Below are 14,476 nucleotides of genomic sequence, written 5' to 3' on the forward strand. Positions count from 1 at the left end.
GCATCTCACCAGACAGGCTTCAGCCAGAAGCCCCCATTTGTCCTGCTGTCCCAGACAACCATTGTCAGGGCGACTCTAGCGATGAAAACTTCTGACTGATTTAGTGGACCCCAAACTTGGCACAGCTTCCCAGTGGCTTCCGTTTTACAGGCCAGCAGTTAATCCAACAAAAGCCTGAATTCATTTCCCTCTGTATCCATTGATTGCCAACCGAGAGCTGGATGTTGTCAACTTGCTTTTTTTTTTTTTTTTTTTTAAGATTTTATTTATTTTTTGACAGAGAGAGAGACAGCGAGAGAGGGAACACAAGCAGGGGGAGTGGGAGAGGGAGAAGCAGGCTTCCCGCGGAGCAGGGAGCCCGATGCGGGGCTCGATCCCAGGACCCTGGGATCATGACCTGAGCCGAAGGGCTCGATCCCAGGACCCTGGGATCATGACCTGAGCCGAAGGCAGACGCTCAACGACTGAGCCACCCAGGCGCCCCTGTCAACTTGCTTTTAAAAAAAAATTCTGTTTCACTAGAATTCAAGTCCTTTGCCCTCTGATAAATGGCAGTGTGCAGTCTTGGGCAACATTTTTGTTTTCTACTTTTCCAGAGGAAAAACTCATTAGTAGATGGTGGCTGGTCATCAAGTCAATCATTGTCTTTGGATTTAATCATACACATCTTTCTGATCCAGCTGAATAAACCTACCTGTTATACTTCATTATAAAGTTGGCACAACCTCAGCCTTTGAGTTATGAACATAAGACGGTCATGGATAAGTTCAAGCATCATTTTGTTATCTTCTTCATTGAAGTGGAGGTGTTTGCTGAATATTTATCGAGTAACTATGGCACGCTTGGTCCCCTGGGATTGAATAGAGCTGTGGAAGAGTTAAAAGCCTAGTTCCTGTCCTGAAGGGGCTGATGATCTAGAAGGTGAGATGTGGCACACACATAGAGAGATAAGCAACACCACTTTATTACATAAGCTACGGGCTTTTGTCGAGGCAGCCTTGGCTTAGTTTAATATGGTGGTTACTCCACAGGATAGTGCACCACAGGATGATCTGAGAAGCTTTCAAAAAGGATGAATGTTCAGGTACTGTCTTAGTCTGTTGGGGCAGCTATAACAAGAATATCATAGGCTGGGCTTAAACAATAATCATTTATTCCTCACAGTTCTGGAGGCGGAGAATTCCATGCTCAAGGTGCTGGCAGTTCTCCTATGTTGTGAGAGCCTATTTCTTGGTTTGCAGATGGCTAGCTTCCCATTGTATCCTCACATGACAGAGAAGGGAGGGAAGGAGGGAGAGAGACAGAGAAAGAGAGAGTCAGAGAGCGAGAGGAAGAGAAATCTTCTGTTTATTCCTCTAAGGGCACTGATCCCACTCATGAGGGCTCCCCCCTCCTGACCCAATTACCTTCCAAAGGCCCCAGCTCCTAACACTCATTGCATTGAGGATAGGATTTTAACATATGAATTTTAGGGGGACATAAACTTTCAGTCCATAATAGGTCCTTATACCAGAGACCCTGATTCAATGAATCTATGGAGAGTCTAGGCTTTGGTACAGAGTAAAGCTCCCCAGGTGATTCTCATGTTCTGCTAGGGCTGAGAACTGCTGGGCTAGGAGACAGATGACTAGGTGTTTTTGTTTGTTTGTTTTTTAATTAACATTTACATTCTACTCGGGATTTTGTCCCTCTCCAGATAAATAGAAGCTTTCTCTTCTCTTCTCCAATAGCTCCTCATACACATCAAATGATAGCCTCACTACCTCCCTGTAATAATCTTTCCACGAATCTCTTCATCCCACCTCGTTGCCCCTCTGGGGGTAGGGACAGAGTGCTAGCCATTGTTTTCCTCCTAGAGCTTGGCACAGAAAAGATGCTCCACAAACATTTGCTGGATGAAAGAGTGAAGGAATGAGCTGGCTGACCTTGAACAAGATACATAAACTCTCTGCTTAGGAGTCTTTGTCTCCATCATAAAGATGGAGGAAAGGAGGAATTATGCTATCATTCTGTGGGGCTAAATTAGATGTGGATGCCTTCCTCTGAGGACTTTGGAGCCCTTTTAAAATAAAGGTGCAATACAAATTCTAGGCATTCTCATGGACAATTGACCCTGGAGTAATACCTTTGTTCTCCCATTTTGTATCAAGACACGAGTGAATTTTGATGAGATTATAGCAGAGCTGATGTTGGCACGATGAGTCTACTAATGTCATCTAAATGAGATGGCTGACTTTTAAAGTAGTTCAGAACACAAATAGGGCCCAGAGTCTGAGAAGGAAAGGAAATAAAAGTCCAAGAGGGCTTGGACCAAGTCAAGGCCTTGGTAATGACTGACGGATGGGGGCAGGGGGTCAGGGGTCTCCCCACAGTCCTCAGTCCCAGGGCATGGTTGACCTCTAAGTGACTCTTTCATTAAAATTCTCTTTTCAAACCCTGTTTGCAAATGCATCTATTTATTTGAGACTGGGGTTTAGGTGTAAGAAGGTCGGTATTTTTTTTTTAAAGATTTTATTTTTAACTAATCTCTACAGCCAATGTGGGGCTCAAACTTACAACCCTGAGATCAGGGGTCACACGCTCTCCTGAATGAGCCAGCCAGGCGCCCCACGAATCTAGTATTTCTAAGAGAATGTTTAGGATACTAGTATTTCTAAGGGACCAGTGGTTAGAACGCATTTACAGTGACAAATTAACTATTGATGTCTTTTCTTTTTATGAATTAGTTTAAATATGCTGATAAGTACCTCCCTCATTTTTTCCTGCCCACAACCTTCATTGTAATAAAAATTAGCACTCAAAGCTCTAAGCCACGTATTCTAGATTATGGGAAGGCTTCTGCTTCTCAGAAAACATTCAGGCTATTTAGGTGACGTAAATTTTGTGCTAAGCATTTCTGAAATCCAGGCTCATTTGTTTACTTGGGGTTTAGAGCCCAGAGAAGAGCCTCCTGCAATGTTCTGACCTCTGCTCTCTGAAGCCGAGGCCAAGTGCTGACTTCCCTCCACCACTGATGAGAAGGAGCAGACCTCCTGCCTTATATTTCATGAGCAGATTTTCTCCTTTGAGATCAAAATGCCTTTAAAAAAAATTTCAGGTGGAAAAACTAAGGCCCAAGGACATCAGAGGCCACCCTTTATGTTGTTCTGTCTCTCTGAAGTGGGTCTTTTCCCAGGGTGCCTCTCGCCTATTTATTTTGGAAAAAACGTGAGTGCAGACTGCCATTAGGGAAATTGGTATCATTTAAAGGTGAATTAAATATTCCCCTCTTCTAAACTGCTGTGGGGAGAGAACAAAGGGAGTGTCACATGCTGGCGGTTAACACAAAGATGCTTTTTTTTCCTAGTGTAAATGGTAAAAGGGTAATAAGAAAGGCAGTTTTGTCAAGACAGCGGGGCATAATCAGTGACAGTAATTTCAAGGACTTTGAGTGAGCTGTGTGGTTAGGCTCGGTTGTCGGTCCCTAAAGTGTCAGGCTGGAGCCAGTTCCTAACATCACTGGGCTTCAACTTCTACCTTTAGAGCAGGGCGATTCTGCATGTCAAATCCTGAATTTAAATGAACGTGAAGCTCTGTTGGAGAAACCTCATTCCTGTTTGCAGCCACAGCTGGGCGGCCACCAGTGAGTTTTCAGGCTAGACATGTTTTTCCCCAACATCTGTCAGCTTAGCTAAATCAGAGCTCCAAATGAACAGTGTAATACCCAAGATCATTATGTGGATCTGTGACACTCTTTCCCTCTTCTCCCCGAGGGTTTAGGATTCAGAATGAAAAACAACATTTGTAAGGGATCAGGGAAGGGAGGATTTTCATCTTTATTATTATTACTACTAATAATACATTTTCATTAACATGGTTTTAATAGTATGAAACAAGAGAAATGAAACATGCCCCCTCCAAGTCAACACATTCCCCAGTGCCTTTTGCATGGGGTACTGTATCTTCGACTCATTCAATCCAAGGTAAGCCTATTAATTAAGCTTCCGTCTACAGGTGTCGTCTACACAGATGTAATTTTCCACTCTAAGCTAACTGAAAACTTGCAGATGGGTTCTGGGTTTAGCACTTCTTTCACAACATGGAAAAGATGCGGTCTGTGTTCCAGGTAGAAGGAGAGAGTTAATCCACTAATCAAGCCAACAAATATTTATTGAGTGCCTACTTGATTCTCAGCTAGGTGCTAGTGCTAGAAGGGATGCATGATGAGAAAACTTACACCTTTAATGAGGAAACATGACTCACATTACAAGCAGCGTGGCACTGTGGACAGAGCACAGCATCTGGAATCAGGCAGACCTGGTTTAGAAATCCAGTTCCACAGCTTAAAAGTACCATGACCTTGAAAATTTTATGTCATATTGTAGGCACCTGGTTTCTTTTTATTAAAACAGGATATTAATACCTTTAAGATTATTGTAAGCATTAGCAATAAATTTGTAAAGCGTCTGTCCCATCAGAGACAATCCAAAAATATTATTACAAGGTGGAATATTTTACATATATATTATAATTCAGTTATAATTATGCAAATCCTCAGAGTTGGGAGAGAATAGTGCAAGCCAGAATAGATGGGTAAAGGCTGAGCGTAACTAAGGTAGCACTTAGAAATGACAGAATCAAGGACTCTTACTAGAAGGAATCTTACCAGCTAACTTACCAATCAGACACAGAGGCTCAGATAAGTTGACTTGCTCAGACTAGTAAATAAATTGAGAGTAGAGCCCAGATTGGACTTGACATGTGACCCTGCTTTTGGAGATGGTGCTATGTGATATGATGGTTCCCAAACCTGACGGAGCGCTAGGATATCTTGTGAGCTTTTTAAAAAAGATAGGGTTTCAAGAGAGTCTGCTTCATGAAGGGTGAAGAGAGGCCCAGGAAGGTGTTTTCGCAGTGCGTCCCCGCTTGCAGACCAGCTCCCTGGTGAGCATGAGGAGCACTGAGCTGGGAGCTGTCACCCAGTTCTTTCTCCTGCTGTGGGAAAGCTAACCTGGACATTCTTGGTCTTCTCATATGTCTCTTTCTCTCTGTCTTTTTATTTATTTTAGAGAGAGAGCACAAGCGGTGGGGCAGGGGTGGTGTGGCGGGGGAGAGGAAGATGGACAAGCAGACTCTGCGCTCAGCATGGAACCCCATGTGGGGCTCGATCCCAGGATTCTGAGATCATGACCAGAGTGGAAATCAAGAGCCAGATGCTCAACCAACTAAGGCACCCAGGCGCCCCTCATCTGTCTCTTGAAGGGGTAGCACTGGTTGAGATTCTGGGCACTCCCATTGCTCATAATCACTCTGTTATACCAGTTCAGCTCAGGCTGGGGCTGAAGTTGGGCTAGGGTCTGGCCGGGAGGTGAGGGGAAGGCTAACAGGAATCGTGGCAGGAAGGCAGGGCCATGAGGTGAACCTGGCTGGGGAGTCCGTTCCTGAGGGAAGGAGAGAGAGGCCTGGTCACATGGCTAGGAAAGGGTTCCAGAATGGAGGGCTCCATGGGGGGACATCACTTTATAGAGGAGCACTTGCCTAAACCGTATTCTGTGGAACATGAGCCCTTTGAGATGCCCTAAAAGAGATCTCTGGGTACATAAGTTTGGGAGATGCTACATACTGCATCATGGAGAATTCATAATGCACACTGAGAGCTCTGAGGAATCTGATTAACTTCACTTAGACTGGAATGTTCCAAATTTATTTGATCACAGGGCACTTCAAAAAAAAACCCTATTAACTAATGTTCCACGGAACACATTTTGGGAAACACTGTTATAGCAAATGCAGTCATTAGGAGTTCTGTGCTCAGTTTGAGAGAACTTTTAGAGGAACTTGGGGAAGTGATCATTAGGAAGAGCACTTAACAAGAGCAGGAAATGAACTGGAATTTCTCAGCCTAGAGGAGAGAAGCCTTACGCGATGCATTTTTAGTTATATGAATTGGTATAATGAGGGCTATGATTGATTGTTCTTCATATTCGCTGAGCATCAAGCCAGAAGGAATGGGCTTAAGAGTTAGGCCTAGAGATTTAAGAGGAAGAAAGCGGAAATCTTTCTGAGAAGGGATAGAAACTAGAATAGTTTATCTAGGGAAATAACGCAATTTCCAGAGTCTCATTCATTTCAAGGAATAAAATCAGAAAGTGAGCCTAGATAACAAGTCAAGTCCATTGCATTTTCTTCTCTGTCTTTGGATATTCAGGGATCTATGCACTTACACAGGAGCCACGGAGCAGCCTCACAGTCTGAACAAAGATCCAGCAGCATGCAGAACCATAGATTTGGAAAGAACCCAACCTCTGGTCCAACTTCCTACCAAAGCAGGAGTGTTTTCGGCAAGCCCCTGCCCCCTGGCCATCAGGAACACACTAGGAACACCTCCAGTGCCAGAGAAATCATTACTTTTCCGGGCGGCTCATTTCATTTATGGATGGAGCCTTACCACGAGCCAAAATATGTTTCATCTCATCTTACACATTTCAGACCTGGTTATTTGTGTTGGAGCTCCACAGAGTATCCTTGTTACTTTTCCCCTATGAGATGGCCATTCAGATGTCCAAAGACAAATACCCTATCTGCACTAATGCTTCCCCGAGACAAATAGTCCAACCCCTTCAGCTGTTTCTATCGTACATCTCTAGAAACTTCACCACTCATCCAGTGAATAAGGGTTGATCATTATGAACTGTAGCTGGGTTATGTCCTCTTTAGATGTGGACAGAGTCTTGCTGCAGAGAGGCTGTGCGTGCAGGGCATGCCGCTAAGATGGAGCGTTCGGACCAGTCCAGCATGTCTGGAGGGCTGGGCGGGCAGATCCATTTGGTCTCTTTACATGTGGGATCAAGGGGCCACAGAGAGAAACCCACGCTCATGTAAAAAAAGGGTGGCGAGCACCAGTTTGGCAAGGTAATGAACTCTCAGGACTGGGCATCGCGGCAGAGCTGTATGGGGTAAAGAGGGTCGGACCTCTAGTTTCTCCAAGTCACTGAGGGCGAGCGCTGAAGCCGCTTTGTGAACCTATTAATGGGGTGAAATGTGGAAATGCAGGAGGTGTCCCCGCAGCATCCCGTGTCACATCTTCCCAGCAGTTAGGCCATTGCTAGTGGGAGCAGGAGAGGAGGTTTGGAGGGGCATTGTATCGAGGGGAGTATATGTGAGGTGTTCCTGTGGGGATGGGCGGGAGTGACTCACAGAAACACTCTTCCTAACCCTGCCTGGGACCATCCTGTCCTGGACCTCAGCAGCCTGAAAATACAAGCCAGATCTTATTCATTTGTTCACTTCTTTCCTGTTTCCATAAAAAACTGCTCTTCTCCATTTGTGTTGTTTAGCAATCGTGTCACACAGTTAATGAAAATACTTTTTTTTTTCTTCACACCAACCACTATCAAGTTCTTCCTCATATTGCAGTGAATTCTTTGAGTCTAAATGCAGGATTTTACATTTGTCCCTGCTACATTTAATTTTATTTATATGACTTTATTGATGTTTTTAAAATGGTTTCTTCTGAAGTGCTGAATACTCCTGCTATCTTGTAGTCATCTTCACTTTGGATAAACAAGTCTTCCATTTCTTCCTCAAAGCCTTGGCCTGTGCCCACCAGAAAAGGATCAGGGGGAGAGAGTTTGGTGGCATGCTACTAAAGGCTTCTCTGGAGTGAGACACCAGCCCTTTAATCAACTCTTTGGATTAAAATGTCCAGAATGAAAATAAAATGCATTCACCGAGTAGGGAGATTGTCCCGTCTATATTTCTCCATCTCGTTCCCAGAGAAGGAATGACTACTGAAATCAAGATACATTATGCAGTAGTTCGATTTCTTCCCCTGTTTGTCTGATATTCATGGGAAATTGATGGGAGACTGAAAGTATATTTTAGCAGACAAACATTGCTGTCTCTGGGCGATAGAGGTCTTTCCCACCTACTCATGGGCATGTTCACTGTGCAACAAGCAACGACTGCCTTTCACAGCATGGAGTTCACACTCTTGAAACAGCTTACACGTCCCTAACCAGTTTGCTTCCCTTTCCAGCCTGGTCTTTCTTTGTTTTCCCCTCCTGTTCTAGTTCTCTTAATAGGCCACACTCCCTAAACTTCCGGCTATTGACACCCTCCTCCCACTTCCTGGACACTGGACACTCTTCTCCTTCCACTTCATTTGACTAGCTCCCGCACATCCTTCAGCTTAGACCTATCTTCCTCCAGGACGCTAACCTCCATGTCTCCAGGCTGGGTTAGGTATCCTCTCCGTGCACTCCCTCCCATCCCAGGCTTATCCCTGCAGTAGCACCTGCCATTCAGGTGTCCTTGCCTGTGGACTTCTTCCACTTGGCTGTTAACTCCTTCAGAGCAGGGACTGTGTCTGGTGCATAGCAGGCTCTCAATGCATCAATTAGAAACTACAGGCTGGGAGTTCATAGGCATAGGGCACGAAGACATGTTAGAGTATTCTGAAAGAGCTCAAGGTCCTTTGTTGATATTTGGAATCTGGCCTTGAGCCAGTCATTGTCTTTTGGGGTTTCAGTTTCTTTATCTGCGAAATGAAGATGATCTCTAAGATTCTAGGCTAATGCAAAGAGCATTCAACTGGAAACTTGTAGTCCTGACCTTGATCTGCAGAGAGATTGGGAAAGACATTTAACCCATTCACTTCTCTGAGTCTCAGTTTCCTTATCGGATAAAGAGGCTGAACTCTGTGCAGTCATGAGGGTGAGTTTGGAGACGGACAGGTGGCTGCTGAGCAAGTCACATTGTGCCTCCATTTCCTCATTCACAAATCCTCATTACTTGGCAGCATCCTAGGTGAGGACTAATAGAGGTAACCCCAGTAACTAAGGAAGAGGATAACAATATATTGAATACCAGCTCTGTGTTAAGTGCATTTGTCATAGCACTTGATCCTGCCAACAACCTATATGGTAGGATTTACAAATCTCCATTTTAAAGAAGGAGGAAATGGTTCAAGGTCACACTGTTTGTAACTGGCAGGACTGGCTTCCGAAGGCGACTCATGCCTGTCCCATTTCACCCTGTGGCTCGGTTCCTCCTTTGTTCAGTGCTCAGCACTGGGCTCTCTCCACCTTTCCAGGTCCAAGCCTGGCAGTAGGACCTGCTCCAGCCCCAGGAAGGAGTCCATGCTAACAGGAGCCTCTCTGGCCTGCAGATGGGAGCGAGGTCTGGCCGGAGCCTGCTGGCGCGGATGGCACGGCTGGCTTGAAGCCCCGCTCACGATCCCTCTCCGGAGCGGAGGCGGGGGAGGCAGGGAGCGGGCACAGAGGCGTCCAGGCAGCGTGCATGGTTTGTAAAAAGCCATCAGGAGCACTGTCCTGGGACTGCAGTCATTTATCCGCACTTTTTCCTTGTAAAATGTTACTGACTGTTTTACACCAAGGGCAGTTTATCCTGAATGGGATGTACAGGCATTCAATTCACCTCTACTTTTTGCCAACTCTGCTTTTTTACCCCCCTTGCTTCTGAAGTTATATATGGTTCCGAGAGAGGAAGCCATTTTCTATCTGAAGGGAAAAAAAGAGCTGACGGCTTTAAAGAGAAACCTTCCATCATAGGAGAGAACATTTGGTTGGAGAGATAATGCCTTTGTTTTTAAAAATGGAATCCTGCTTCGGCAGTATTACATTCTTCTGAAATTGACCCCATTTCCGGTCAGATGCTAAGAGCATTACAGAGGCGATCTGTATCGGTGTTCCCCGTGAGGGGAAAATGGAAGCGAGATATGATCAGGCCCATTTTTCAAATGGGAAAATGGAACCTGCAAGAGGTTAAATCACTTGTTTAAGAGCGCGGTGGAAGGCTGCTGGGGCAAATTGGGGTTAATAATGGAGAACAAAAGAGGGAGAGCACCTCTGAACCAGACGCACCACCCCCCTTCCACCGCTTTGTCTACTTCTCCCCAGTTTGTGAGACGGGTGTTGCTTTGTGCTCCATTTGCAGATGAGGAGAACGAGCTTCTGTGACATCAGCGACTGGCTGAAAGTCACACACTTCGTTATGGCAAAGCGGGTCTCCAGCCTGAGCCTTTTGAGTCCAGGCCCTCCAGCTTGCCGCCGTTAGTACCCTCCACTTGCCCGCCCCGCTTTTGCGGAGAATCTAAATATAATGGATTGCTGCTGCAGAGTGCCAGGATATTTTAATTTATAGAAAAGAATAATGGGGTTCAGGTGAATGCCCTCTTCTGTATATTCTCTTCGGAACGAGGCTTAGTTTTATTGTCCTTTCACTTCCTGTTAGTTCTAGCTAAAGTGGTTCCATAATGACATATAAACCCAAACATGAGTAATTGATGGCAGCCTCAGGAGCTTGAGCAGAATAAAACCAGACCGACTAGAATCTCCAGGGTGAAGAATTAACATTTATTGGTTTAGTGAAATGAATTTATGTCCCAATAAAGCCGGTTACGGACTAGACAGTGATTTAATGAGGTGCCTTCTGTAGAAAGAGCAAATATGAACTTCTGGGTTTGGGTTAGGGTGTGACTGAAATGCCACATACTAAACCAGTTTTTCAGATGTGTTCAGAAAAATCTATGAAATTTCCTTAATCCATGAAATTTGTGTTTAACCCATTCTGCTTCTATAGAGTTGAAAGTGGAAGGGAAATTCAGTCAGCCTCTCCAAAACCATGAATAGTATGTTTGTTCATGGCTACCACCAGATCAGGACTCTGAGCACTCCTGGAAGCTTGAAGAATGAAGATTAGGACAAATGATGTCAGAAAAGAAAAGAAATGCTAAATCTGGATATGCACGACACCCTTTAAGGCTAGAGGTTGTTGCTCTGGGTATGTAGGAGGATGGGAGGAGAAGGGATGGAGAGAATAAAGGTCCATGGTGCCTTCTCGGGGGTGGGGCCGTGGGCAGAGAAGGACATCTTTGGTAACTGTCCCTTGGCCATTGGACAGTCCATATCTGCCATTATAAGCCGAGACCATCCCTGCTTCCCACTGCTCTCTGCTTCTTCATTGATATTTGATAATAAAATTTGCAGGCCCAAACCCTGAGTCATCTTGACTCTTTTTCTCTTATATCCCATATCTTATCCCATAGGAATTTCCCTATCAGGAAATACTATAGGCTCTACTTTCAAAATAGCTCTAGAATCTGGCCACTTTTCCCCATCTCCACTGCTACCTTCCTAGTTCAGCCACCTCCCCTCTCTGCCTGGGTAACTTCAGTGGCATTCTAATTGGTCTTCCTGCTTCTATTCCTGATTTCTCCCTCCCAGCCTCCACACACACATTTACAATCTGGGCTTAATAGAGAGTGGGATGCTTTAAGAATAAAAGATGGTGCCTCCTCTCTGCTCCAACCTGCCGGTGGCTCTCCATCTCACACAGAGTGAAGTAAAAGTTATTATAATGACTCACAAAGCCTTCCACAGCCAGGCGCCCCCACTTTCTGACCCCTGTCCCCTACTACCGCATTCCTGGAGCTTTCTGCTGCAGCCTTGTTAGCCTCCTTGCTTTTTCTCTTCTTCTGCCTCAGTGCTTCTGCTTGCATGGCTCTTCTCCCAGATGTCCACATGGCTGGCTCCTTGACTGATTTTACTGTTTTGCTCACTCTCACCTGCACAACTAAAGTCCACTCTGACTGCCTCGTTTAACGCTGTCACCCCTCCAAGCCCCTCAGGTGCTCCTGATCCTCCATATCCATCTCTGCTGTTCCCAGAGCACCTGTAACTTTTTGATATGTTGTCTAATTCACTTATTTATTATGTCTTTGTTTATTTCTGACTCCCTCGTTTGAATGTAAGCTCTGCAAGGGTTGTAATCTTCCTGTTCTACTAACTGCTACAGCCCAAAAGTCTAGGACAGTGCCTGGCACATTGGAAGTGCTCCCTGAATGCTTGTTCAATGAATGAATGAATGAGTGAATGAATGAATAGGAAGTCTGCTGAAAGCCAACTTAAAATAGATTGAATACTGAGGTGAGAAGCACGACCGACTCCATTTTGTTTTCACAGTTGGATATTTTTGCAGCCTGATTTTCTTATATGTTTGTTTTTAACTCTGGAAAATAAGATATACTGAATTGGATTCAAGCCATATTTTCTATGTCTGTGAAGTTTTGAGATCTTGGGCAAAAGAATTTCAGTTAGATGAAGAGGATTTTTATTTGAATAATTCCTGTTAAATTCTTTCTTATTGGAGCATATTAGAAATTTTGAAATTTGAAATTAAGTGGAATAGCATTAGGAAAAGTGTACCCTCTTGTAATGTCACCATTGACACTGACAAAATATTTGAGTGCCCACTGGGTGCAGAGCAGTGGAAAAAAAACCCATTAAATGTGTGGCACACACATCTGTGCCGCTGTGAGGCCAGATGTTCTAGTTGTGGGAGTTTTATGTTTCCAGTACTTCTAAACAGGAATGTCAGATTTCATGCGTTTAAATTAACTTTATGAGGAGTGGCTGTTAAGTGTAAAATGTGGTCAGTAGTGAAGAAAGCAGAAAGCCGATTCGTTCAAGCGGAAATACCCTGTAGCATTTGGCATGATTTTTTTCCTTATTGTTACTTTATCAGGCAAAACGTAGACTATAGTTGTCATCCTAATTCACATTTGTGGAGCACTGTGCAGCTTACAAAGCATTTGCTTATAATAGATCATCTCAAGTGTATAGTCTCTGGGAAAAGATTTGCCAAAGCCATTGTCTCTGCCGTTGTAGTCGGTATGTAGAGTTTGGTTCTGTAGCCCAGGAGGCAATCCGTTCAATGTTGTGTGGGTGAGGAGGAACCCAGGACCTGGGGGGCGGGAGGCTGGTGGGGGGGTGGGGAGGATGAGTGGTAGGGGGTTGGGGGGGTGGGCCGCCAGGCAGCCACACCCATGGTGCTGCAGCCAGAGCCCAGACTTTGCCGCCATGCTGCCTGCTTTCAAATCCAGGTTTGCCTCTTCCTTGCTGTGGCTCTTAGTGTCTCATTTTCTCATCTGTAAAATGGAGTCAGTGATGGTGGCTCCTTATAGGACGCCTGTGAGAATGGAATGAATTTCTAAGTGGAGAGTGCTTAGAGCAATTCCTGGCACCTGGGAAACCTCCCTCACGTGTCCGCTGTTTGTACTCGGGCACAGTGAAAGGACCTGCTTGTCTCTCATCTCTCCTTCAGTTTTTTGGTCAGACTGTTGGAAAATTTCTCCTTTGGATACATAAGTTTAACATCGTCAAGGAAGAGAACCTTAGGAGAATCAGATGAAAGCTGTGGATTTTCTCCAGAACAGCAGGCATATTCACATGTGTGTACAGTTTCGCTTATAATTTCAGGAAGTTTATAAATTCCTGAAGTCCAGATCAAGAATCTCCCGGTGAGAGTATTGTGTTTCCAGAGGCTGAGCTTTGCTTCTTCCTGGTTGAACCATCGCGTATGCCAACGACACCTGTGACCGCCTGTCACATCTAGAACCTGGATCACTGGGAGGGCAGATTCAGGGGATTCTGCTGTGTCCCCTGAGGGGTTTGTGAGGAGTGACTTGAAGTAGACAGAGGGGACACAGACAGTGGAACAGGTGTCTATAGAGACCAGCTTTCTTCACATAATCACTCTCCTGGGACACCCCCTCTCACTGCCTTCCAGCTGCCTGGCTCTGCTCCGAAGCCAGGGTGAGCCTGACACTCTCCCCTTCGGCCTCCTCCCACGCTCAGTCACTTCTCCCCGGGGGCATCCAGTGGCTGAGAAGCGCAGAGAGGGAGAGAGTCATCCCGGTGAAAGTGAAGAGGGTCTGAGCAGATCCTAGCGGGGAGAGTGATCTGACAAAGGGAGTTACACCACGGAGGCAGAGCTGTGTAATTGGATGTCAGTATATGTATTTCAAAACACAGTCTCCAGGTATCCCAACTTCCCAGGGAGATGAAAAAGAGTCTTTCAGTATGAAAGCTTGTTACATCTCAAAGCACACTGGTGCTTCCCAAGGACAGAGCAAGAAAGTAGAGTCACAAGAGCTGCTGTGACGTGGCATGTCATTGACACCTTCTTCCATCACAGTTGGAGGGGCCTTCAGATTTATGTTGTGTGTCCCTTCTTCTGCAGCTTCCAAGGACAGGTAAGGGTTTGATGGTCAGCATTTGGCTTGTGGAGGTAGCAGCCCCGTACTTTGGGCCCAGATCCACTCCTCGGAGGAAAATGCTGATTCTCCATGTTTTCTCTGCTGCTGGCAGAGGATAATAAAAGCCTTTTTTTTTTTTTTTTTTTTTCCTCTTGGGGACTTGGTGAAGATTAATTAGATGCTGCCTATGAAGTGTTTTAAGCTCTGGCAGAAGAAGGTGCTAAGCATTATTTCTAAAGCTAGCTTCTTTAACCCATTCTGTGTAATAGGGATCTTCATCCATGAATCAGAATCTGGGTGGATGCCACCCATCGTCCAGAGTAAAATGGCTAGTAGGGGTTGGTGGTCACGGGGGTCTGATGGTGGAAACAGAGGTCAATTTCGTTCACTTCCTTCAAACAGAAGACCGCATCACGACCTGAGGGCTCTAGTTGAACA

The sequence above is a fragment of the Leptonychotes weddellii genome, chromosome 3 (assembly GCF_054177405.1).
Source record: "Leptonychotes weddellii isolate Sample4059 chromosome 3, ASM5417740v2, whole genome shotgun sequence".
NCBI classification, from domain to species: domain Eukaryota; kingdom Metazoa; phylum Chordata; class Mammalia; order Carnivora; family Phocidae; genus Leptonychotes; species Leptonychotes weddellii.